The following is a 10774-nucleotide window of genomic DNA, read 5'->3' as shown; positions in this document are numbered from 1 at the left end:
AGTGTACCTTGCTGTATGTACTGGGTGTGAGTGTGTGAGCTGCGGATGAGGAGCCAGGCTGAGGCACTGCAGTACATTGTGTGGCTCGGGCAGCCTGTAGTGACGGGGAGAGAGGGTGGATGAGTGAACAACACTGGTTACAGGGGTTCTGTGCAAGTAGCCTGCATGGAACTGCAGATGCTGGTTTAAGCTGAAGATAGACACAAAAAGCTGCAGTAACTCAGCGCCACAGGCAGCATCCCTGGAGAGAGGGAATGGGTGATGTTTTGGGTCGAGACCCTTCTTCATACTGGGCCCTCGGTCTGAAGAAAGGGTTTGACCCGAAATGTCACTCATTCCCTCTCTCCAGGGATGCTGCCTGACCCGCTGAGTTACTCCAGCACTCTGTGAAACGTCACCTATCCATGTTCTCCACAGATGCCTGACCCGCTGAGTTACTCCAGCACTCTGTGAAACATCACCTATCCATGTTCTCCACAGATGCTGCCTGACCCGCTGAGTTACTGCAGCTCTATGTCCATTCCCTAGGAATAGAGTCCTAGCCGGCCAAACCTCTCCCTATAGCTCAGGCCCTCAAGTCCTGGTAACATCCTGACAGCTTCTCTCCACCAATTCCAGCTTGATGGCACGGAGCCACATCCACTCCAGCTCGATGTGTCCACATCGAGCAAGATGCTGAATCTTGTGGTACCTGCCCGTGTTTGGCCAATATCCCCACCACTCAGATGCTCAAAGCAAGGCATCTTCCTCATGTCCACATGAAGCCTGTGGGGGGCTTGTTTTTTTTTGTTTGGTTTGGAGTGTGGGAGGAAACCGGAGATCCCAGAAAAACCCACCAGGTCACGGGGAGAAGGTACAAACTCTGTACTGACAGCACCCGTATTCAGGATGGAATCCGGGTCTCTGGTGCTGTGAGGCAGCAACTCTACTGATGCACCACCTACTGTGCAGTACAAAGTATCAGAGGGCAGGAAAGGTGAGTGTGAGCTGGCCATCAATCTGGGGCAGTGGTGGTGATGAAGGGAGTGGGTGAGGGGGGAAGCAGAGATGGGTGTGGGCAGGGTGCAAGGGTAACCTTGGCTGACCAGATTGGTGCAGCTAAGTTGCCAGTGATACTGTGGACTGTACATGAAGGGCCGTTAGACCACAACATTGAGCAAGCCAGTGAGGAACAGGAAATCCCCACCAGAGCTTGCAGAATGAGGAAGGAATGATCAACAACTTGTAGTTAGTGTGAAGCATCCAGAACTTGACAGAATTCAGACTCAAGAAGCGTCCTCATCACCTATCCATGTTCTCCACAGATGCTGCCTGACCCGCTGAGTTACTCCAGCACTCTGTGAAACGTCACCTATCCATGTTCTCCACAGATGCTGCCTGACCCGCTGAGCTACTCCAGCACTCTGTGAAACGTCACCTATCCATGTTCTCCACAGATGCTGCCTGACCCGCTGAGTTACTCCAGCACTCTGTGAAACGTCACCTATCCATGTCATCTGTAAAGTTACTAATCATCTTTATCCAGATAGTTGATATAAACACAAGCAGCGATGGGCCCAGCACTGATCCCTGAGGCACACTACGAGTCACAGATAAACAACCTTCCACCATCACCCATGAAACCAATTCTCTATCCAGTCCGCTCTCTCTCCCTGGATCCCATGGGATGTAACGTCCAGGGTTAGCTTGCACCTTTCTTGTTTCAAAGCTGCAGCCACTGCACCTCAATGGATGAACCATCCAGTATGTCCTCTCTGAGTGCCGTCGTGATAGTCTCCATGATCAGTAATGTAACTCCACCACCTCTTTACCTCGCTCTCCATCACGTGTGAAATATTTAAATGTTTAAACGTTGCTACCAGTTGTGTCCCTCTCACAACCACGATTCCGTAGTGTGTGTGTGTATGTGTAAAGATCCTGGGTGTGTGATCATTCCATATGAGTGTGTGTGTGTGTGAGAGATCGTTCTGTAAGTGTGAGATTGTTCCGTGTGCACCTTCCAGAGCAGCCTACCATGTGAACCTTATCAAATACCTTGCTGAAGTCCATATGGACAATCTCTACAGCTCTGTCCCCATCAATCTTCACAGGTAGGCAAAAATTGTTGGAGAAACCCAGCGGGTGAGGCAGCATCTATGGGGCGAAGGCATTGGTGACGTTTCGGGTCGAGACCCTTCTTCAGACTGGTGGGAGGGTGGGAAGAAGAAAGGAAGAGGCGGACACAGTGGGCTGAGGGAGAACTGGGAAGGGGAGGAGAAAGCAGGGACTACCTGAAATTGGAGAAGTCAACGTTCATACCGCTGGGGTGTAAACTGCCTAGTTTGAGGAAGGACATTCTTGCTATTGAGGGAGTGCAACGTAGGTTTACAAGGTTAATTCCCAGGATGGCGGGACTGTCATACGCTGAGAGAATGGAGCAGCTGGGCTTGTACACTCTGGAGTTTAGAAGGATGAGAGGGCATCTCATTGAAACATATTAGATTGTTAAGGGCAAGGACACACTAGAGGCAGGAAACATGTTCCCGATGTTGGGGGAGTCCAGACCAGGGGCCACAGTTTAAGAATAAGGAGTAAGCCATTTAGAACGGAGACGAGGAAACACTTTTTCTCACAGAGAGTGGTGAGTCTGTGGAATTCTCTACCTCGGAGGGCGGTGGAGGCAGGTTCTCTGGATACTTACAAGAGAGAGCTGGATAGGGCTCTTAAAAATAGCGGAGATGGGGGATATGGGGAGAAGGCAGGAACGGGGTACTGATTCAAGTTCAAGTTCAAGTGAGTTTATTGTCATGTGTCCCTGTATAGGACAATGAAATTCTTGCTTTGCTTAAGCACACAGAAAATAGTAGGCATTTACTACAAAACAGATAAATGTGTCCATATACCATGATTGGGGATGATCATCCATGATCACATTGAATGGCAGTGCTAGCTCGAAGGGCCAAATGGCCTAATCCTGCACCTGTTGTCTATTGTCTAAACTGCCCAAGCGAAATATGAGGTGCTGCTCCTTCAATTTCCAGTGGTGCTCACTCTGGCCATGGAGGAGGCCCAGGACAGAAAGGTCGGATTGGGAATGGGAGGGGGAGTTGAAGTGCTGAGCCACCGGGAGATCAGGTTGGTTATTGGGAACCGAGCGGAGGTCCTCAGCAATCTTCGTAGTTATTATCGAACACGTGATCACATTTGAGAGGCGTTGATCTCCCATGTACAAAACCATGCTGACTATCCCATATCACCCTTTGTCTATTCAAATATATCTTATCCCTAACAATCCTCTCCAATAGCTCACGCATCACAGAGGTATATCAAATCTCCAGGGGCTTACATAATATGGTGAATGGTCACAGTCGTTGCCTAGGGCAGGATATAGATTGAAAGTGAGGGGACAGGTTGAATGGGGAGCGTTTCTCCACAGGGTGGTGGGTATATGCGACATGCTGCCAGAGCAGATGGCAGTGATGGGCTGAATAACAACATGTCAATGGATTAGAGTCACAGAATCATATTGCACAGAAACAGGCCCTTTGGCCTACCTTGACCATGCCGACAAAGATGCCTCATCTACACTAGTCCCACCTGCCTGCATGTGGCCCCTATTCCTACAATCTGACCAAATGTCCAGTACCAACCAGTGTCCTCTAGTTAATGGAAGGAACTGCAGATGCTGGAAAATCGAAGGTGGAGAAACTCAGCGGGTGCAGCAGCATCTGTGGAGCGAAGGAAATAGGCAACGTTTCGGGCCGAAACCTTTCTTCAGACTGATGACTTTTCCTCTAGTTAATGCCCATGCACCAGGCAAAATACTCTGTGCTTACACCCTATCTATTCCCCTCATGATATTATGCACCTCTGCCCAAGGAATAAAGTCCTAACCTTCCCAGCCTCTCCTTATAGCCCAGGTTTCAAGTCCCACAATGTTCTTGTAAATCTCCACACTCTTTGTAGCTCAACAACATCCTTCCCATAGCAGGGTGACCAAGACTGAACACACAACCCCAACTGTGGCCTCACCCATGGGAATGAAGGAGGGTCTCAACCCCAAAATCACCTATCCATGTTCTCCACAGATGCTGCCTGACCCACCCGCTGAGTTACTCCAGCACTCTGTGAAACGTCGCCTATCCATGTTCTCCACAGATGCTGCCTGACCCGCTGAGTTACTCCAGCACTCTGTGTCCTTTTGCCTCAGCAACGTGGTATACCTAGACGGGATTGGTAAGGTTTAGATGGATATGGACCAAATGCAGGCAAATGGGTGTAGTTCAGGTAGACGGCTTGGTTGGCTTGGACGAGGTGGGCCGAGGGACCTGTTTTTGTGCTGTAAGGCTCTATGACAGTGGTTCTTAACCTTTTTGGCACCAATACACACATACGCGGACAAAATACTGTATGTGGTATGTACCTTTGTTTGGTTCCTAAACATGGGCTCAACAAATGGATATGTTATATTTTGAGCCTATTTCCTTTGCTCCATAGATGCTGCTGTACCCGCTGAGTTTCTCCAGCACTTTTGGCTACCATGTTATTTATGACCTCTTCTTGCCCCCTGGTAAAGCCCCAAATGACCCCCCCCAGGTTAAGAACCACTGCTATATGATGTGGTGGGTGGGTGGGGGTGGTTGACACTGCATGCCTACTGGTGTTTGGCATTGCTGGTGTGTGGGGCCTTTGTGAGCATGGTTTGTGTGCCTGGCTAGTTTGGGAGTGGTGTGTGTGGAGGGGGGAGGGAGGGAGGGCTGGTTGGGAGGCCCGGTGCCCATGGGGGCGATTATTTAGCACAGGCTCTGATGGGCTCAGGACCACCTTGTTTGTCCAGGGGCAGGCGTCTGTACATTGTGGTTCTTAGTCTGGGGCACCTCTTCATCCACGTGGGCCGTCTGTGTCTGGCATGTGCTCGTCTGAGTGAGGCAGGTGGGGGCATTGCTCACTCTCTCACTCACTGGTAGTGTGACTGGAGTGTACATCACTCACTGGCAGTGTGACTGGAGTGTACATCACCCACTGGTAGTGTGACTGGTGTGTACATCACCCACTGGCACTGGCAGTGTGACTGGTGTGTACATCACTCACTGGTAGTGTGACTGGAGTGTACATCACCCACTGGTAGTGTGACTGGTGTGTACATCACTCACTGGCAGTGTGACTGGAGTGTACATCACCCACTGGTAGTGTGACTGGAGTGTACATCACCCACTGGCACTGGCAGTGTGACTGGTGTGTACATCACTCACTGGTAGTGTGACTGGAGTGTACATCACCCACTGGTAGTGTGACTGGTGTGTACATCACCCACTGGTAGTGTGACTGGAGTGTACATCACCCACTGGCAGTGTGACTGGAGTGTACATCACCCACTGGTAGTGTGACTGGTGTGTACATCACTCACTGGCAGTGTGACTGGTGTGTACATCACTCACTGGCACTGGCAGTGTGACTGGTGTGTACATCACTCACTGGTAGTGTGACTGGAGTGTACATCACCCACTGGCAGTGTGACTGGAGTGTACATCACCCACTGGCAGTGTGACTGGTGTGTACATCACTCACTGGCAGTGTGACTGGTGTGTACATCACTCACTGGCAGTGTGACTGGTGTGTACATCACCCACTGGTAGTGTGACTGGAGTGTACATCACCCACTGGTAGTGTGACTGGAGTGTACATCACCCACTGGCAGTGTGACTGGAGTGTACATCACCCACTGGCAGTGTGACTGGTGTGTACATCACCCACTGGTAGTGTGACTGGAGTGTACATCACCCACTGGTAGTGTGACTGGAGTGTACATCACTCACTGGCAGTGTGACTGGTGTGTACATCACCCACTGGTAGTGTGACTGGAGTGTACATCACCCACTGGTAGTGTGACTGGTGTGTACATCACTCACTGGCAGTGTGACTGGTGTGTACATCACTCACTGGCAGTGTGACTGGTGTGTACATCACCCACTGGCAGTGTGACTGGAGTGTACATCACCCACTGGTAGTGTGACTGGTGTGTACATCACTCACTGGCACTGGTAGTGTGACTGGTGTGTACATCACTCACTGGCAGTGTGACTGGTGTGTACATCACTCACTGGTAGTGTGACTGGAGTGTACATCACTCACTGGCAGTGTGACTGGAGTGTACATCACCCACTGGTAGTGTGACTGGTGTGTACATCACCCACTGGTAGTGTGACTGGTGTGTACATCACTCACTGGCAGTGTGACTGGTGTGTACATCACCCACTGGTAGTGTGACTGGTGTGTACATCACTCACTGGCACTGGTAGTGTGACTGGAGTGTACATCACCCACTGGTAGTGTGACTGGTGTGTACATCACCCACTGGTAGTGTGACTGGAGTGTACATCACTCACTGGCAGTGTGACTGGAGTGTACATCACCCACTGGCAGTGTGACTGGAGTGTACATCGCTCACTGGCAGTGTGACTGGAGTGTACATCACTCACTGGCAGTGTGACTGGTGTGTACATCACTCACTGGCAGTGTGACTGGAGTGTACATCGCTCACTGGCAGTGTGACTGGAGTGTACATCACTCACTGGTAGTGTGACTGGTGTGTACATCACTCACTGGTAGTGTGACTGGTGTGTACATCACCCACTGGCAGTGTGACTGGTGTGTACATCACTCACTGGTAGTGTGATTGGTTGTAGATGATCAGCCATAATCACATTGAATGGCGGTGCTGGCTGGAAGGGCCGAATGACCTCCTCCTGCACCTATTGTCTATTGTCTATCCACAAACACAACTGCCCTGGTGGACCCATTGTTTCTAGCTGCTCCTGTCCCAGTGAATTAATTTCCACATACCTCTACTCCATCCTATCCCCCCTGATCCAATCTCTCCCGACCTATGTCCAAGATACCTCACATGCCCTTCATCTCTTTAATGACTTCCTCTTTCCGAGCCCACACTCCCTCATCTTTACTATGGACATTCAGTCACTCTACACCTCCACCCCCCACCAGGAAGGCCTTAAAGCCCTCCGTTTCTTCCTCGACAGCAGAACCAGCCAATTTCCCTCCACTAACACTCTACTCCGCCTAGCAGAACTGGTCCTCACCCTCAACAACTTCTCCTTTCACTCCTCCCACTTCCTCCAAATCCAAGGTGTAGATATGGGCACCCGCATGGGCCCCAGCTATGCCTGCCTCTGTGTAGGGTACATCGCACAATCCCTGTTCCAGGCGTACACTGGGCCTATCCCCAAACTCTACCTCCGCTACATTGATGACTGCATTGGTGCTACCTCCTGCACCCATGCAGAGCTCAGGGATTTCATCAACTTCACCACTAATTTTCAACCTGCACTCAAATCAATCTCCGACATCTCCCTAGCATTTCTAGATCTCACCGTCTCCATCACAGGAGACTATCGACTGACGTCTGTGCCCAAGATGAGGTGTTCCATACCAGGATGTCCTCACGCTTTAGTGAACGGGGGTTCCCCTCTCCCATCATAGATGAGGCTCTCACTAGGATCTCCATGGTACCCTGCAGCTCCGCCCTTGCTCCCCCTCCCCCTAGTCGCAACAGGGACAGAGTCCCCCTTGTCCTCATCTTCCACCCCATCAGCCGTCACATACAGCACATAATCCTCCGACGTTTACGCCACCTCCAACGGGATCCCACCATTAGCCCCATCTTCCCATCTCCACCCCTTTCCGCCTTCCACACAGACCGTTCCCACCGCAACTTCCTGGTCAACTCATCCCTTCCCACCCAACCCCCCCCCCCCCCGTCCCCCCTCCCTCCCCAGGTACTTTCCCCTGCAACCGCAGGAGATGCAACACCTGTCCCTATACCTCCCCCCTCGACTCCATCCAATGACCCCAACAGTCTTTTCAGGTGAGGCAGAGGTTCACTTGCACTCCTCCAACCTCATCTACTGTATCCGTTGTTCCAGGTGTGGACTCCTGTACATCGGCGAGACCAAGCGCAGGCTCGGCGATCGTTTTGCTGAACACCTCCGCTCAGTCCGCCTAAACCTACCTGATCTCCTGGTTGGTCAGCACTTTAACTCCCCTCCCATTCCCACACTGACCTTTCTGTCCTGGGCCTCCTCCATTGTCAGACAGAGGCCCAGCGCAAATTGGAGGAACAGCATCTCATATTTCACTTGGGCAGCTTACACCCCAGCGGTATGAACATTGACTTCTCTAACTTCAAGTAGCCATTGTCTTCCCTCTCTCCATCCCCTCCCCTTCCCAGTTCTCCGAGCAGTCTTACTGTCTCCAACTACATTCTATCTGTTTGCTTTGTTGTCACCTTCTCCCAGCCAACAATGATCAAGAACCAATACATGGTCCTTGAACTCCATTCCCTTTGTCATGTTTTCACACCTCACACTTCCTTATCTCTATATATCCCTCTCCCTTGACATCAGACTGAAGAAGGGTCTCGACCCAAAATGTCACCAATTCCTTGTCTCCAGAGATGTTGCCCGTCCCGCTGAGTTACTCCAGCATTTTGTGTCTATTGAAGATTTGCAAGGATGTTACCAGGACTCAACTATAGGGAGAGGTTGAGTAGGCTGGGTCTCTATTCCTTGGAGCGCAGGAGGATGAGATGATCTTGTAGAGGTGTATAAAACCATGAGAGGAATAGATCGGGTAGATGCACACAGTCTCTTGCCCAGAGTAGGGGAATCGAGGACCAGAGGACATAGGTTTATGGTGAGGGGGGAAATATTTAATAGAAATCTGAGACAATAGACAATAGGTGCAGGAGTAGGCCATTCGGCCCTTCGAGCCAGCACTGCCATTCAATATGATCATGGCTGATCATCCCCAATCAGTACCCCGTTCCTGCCTTCTCCCCATATCCTCTGAGGGGTAACTTACTCACACAGAGGGTGGTGGGTGTATGGAACAAGCTGCCAGAGGAGGTAGTTGAGGCTGGGACTATCCCAAAGAAACAGTTAGACAGGTACATAGATAGGACAGCTTTGGAGGAATATGGACCAAGCGCAGGCAGGTGGGACTAGTGTAGCTGGGACATTGTTGGGCAGGTTGGGCTGAAGGGCCTGTTTCCATGCTGTATGACTATATCAGTGTGATCAGATAATCAGTAGTAGACAAAAAATCGTGGAGAAACTGAGCGGGTGAGGCAGCGTGTATGGAGTAAAGGTGTAGGTGATGTTTCAGCTTCTCCAGATGGTCAGTGGTGTTGGTACTGAGGAGCACACTCATGGGCATAACATGATGAGATGGGATTGATCCCAGAGTGTGGGCTGATGAATTGTGTCAGGATTTATATGGGTGGGACCCACAATGTGTGGTGGGCCTCGTTGGAGTACTGAGGCATGGAGAGACCATGGTGAATGATTGGGACATGGGGACCACACTCTCAACAAACGTACAAGATCTGAGAAGAGTAGCCAAGAAACTCTTGCTGGATCTGGTGGTACCTGCGTACAGCCTGTTGTATGTTATGCCTGACGGGGGAAGAAAGAATGAGCGGGGTGTGAGTGGTACTTGAATTTAGTGGCTGCGTGCAGTGTAGACGGAGTCAATGGGTCTCTGATGGACAACTGCATCCATAACTCTCTCAATTCTTGCCATCTTGGGTAGAGATGTTGCCAACCAGGCTGTCATGCAACGTGATAGGATGCTTTATACCCTGTGTATCAATAGACAATAGGTGCAGGAGGAGGCCATTCGGCCCTTCGAGCCAGCACCGCCATTCAATATGATCATGGCTGATCATCCCCAATCAGTACCCCGTTCCTGCCTTCTCCCCATATCCCCTGATTCCGCTATCTTTAAGAGCCCTATCTAGATCTTTCTTGAAAGTATCCAGAGAACCTGCCTCCACCGCCCTCTGAGGCAGAGAATTCCACAGACTCACCGCTCTCTGTGAGAAAAAGTGTTTCCCCATCTCTGTTCTAAATGGCTTACTCCTTATTCTTAAACTGTGGCCCCTGGTTCTGGACTTCCCCAACATCGGGAACATGGTTCCTGCCTCTAGTGTGTCCAAACCCTTAATAATTTTATATGTTTCAATAAGATACCCTCTCATCCTTCTAAACTCTGGAGTGTACAAGCTCAGCATATGACAGTCCCGCCATCCCAGGAATTGTAAACCTACATAATGTTTACATATTCTGCTGTGCTGCAGCAAGCAAGCATTTCATTGTTCTATCTGGGACACATGACAATAAATACTCTTGACTCTCTTGAGGAAGTTGTTTACACGCTAGAGGCAGGAAACATGTGCCCGATGTTGGGGGGAGTCCAGAACCAGGGGCCACAGCTTAAGAATAAGGGGTAAGCCATTTAGAACCGAGACGAGGAAACACTTTTTCACTCTAAGAGTTGTGAGTGTGGAATTCTCTGCTTCAGAGGGCGGTTCTCAGTGTTAGCTCCGTGTCTGTGCTGCCCCACACTCTGCCCTGTGGCCTGGCACTGAATGACAGGAGTGTGCTCTAGGAGGTTGCTGGGCAGAGGCTGGCTGTACCAGGCTGGATGTTGGCAGTCTGGGGGTAGTGTGTGGGGTGTATGGGCCGCGAGTGTGTGTGTCAGCATTGTACCCCATTACCACACTGGGCTCAGTGTTGAGGAGGGGGTGTTCATCCCCCCCCCCCCTCCCCCCCCCCTCCCCCCCCCCCCCCCCGGTGGGTGTGTCCCACCCGCCTCTCAACCCTGAGTGAGTGAGTGGGCATCGCCCCAACCGTTACACTGGGCACGGCACAGTGCAGGAGGATAGTGTGTGCGTGCGTGTGTGTGTGTGCGCGTGTGTCTGTCTCTGGGTGTGTGTGTG

The 10774-nt window shown here is 51.0% G+C and overlaps 1 protein-coding gene across 1 annotated transcript in view; it reads left to right on the top strand.

The window, feature by feature from the left end:
• Positions 1-10774, top strand: part of dctn1 (dynactin subunit 1) — an 87285-nt gene that overhangs the window by 567 nt on the left and 75944 nt on the right. The window lies entirely within an intron of this gene.

This window comes from Amblyraja radiata, chromosome 1 (assembly GCF_010909765.2).
Source record: "Amblyraja radiata isolate CabotCenter1 chromosome 1, sAmbRad1.1.pri, whole genome shotgun sequence".
In the NCBI taxonomy this organism is placed as follows: domain Eukaryota; kingdom Metazoa; phylum Chordata; class Chondrichthyes; order Rajiformes; family Rajidae; genus Amblyraja; species Amblyraja radiata.
The sequence above is the reverse complement of the archived record's forward strand: the minus strand, read 5'-3'. Positions and strand labels throughout refer to the sequence as shown.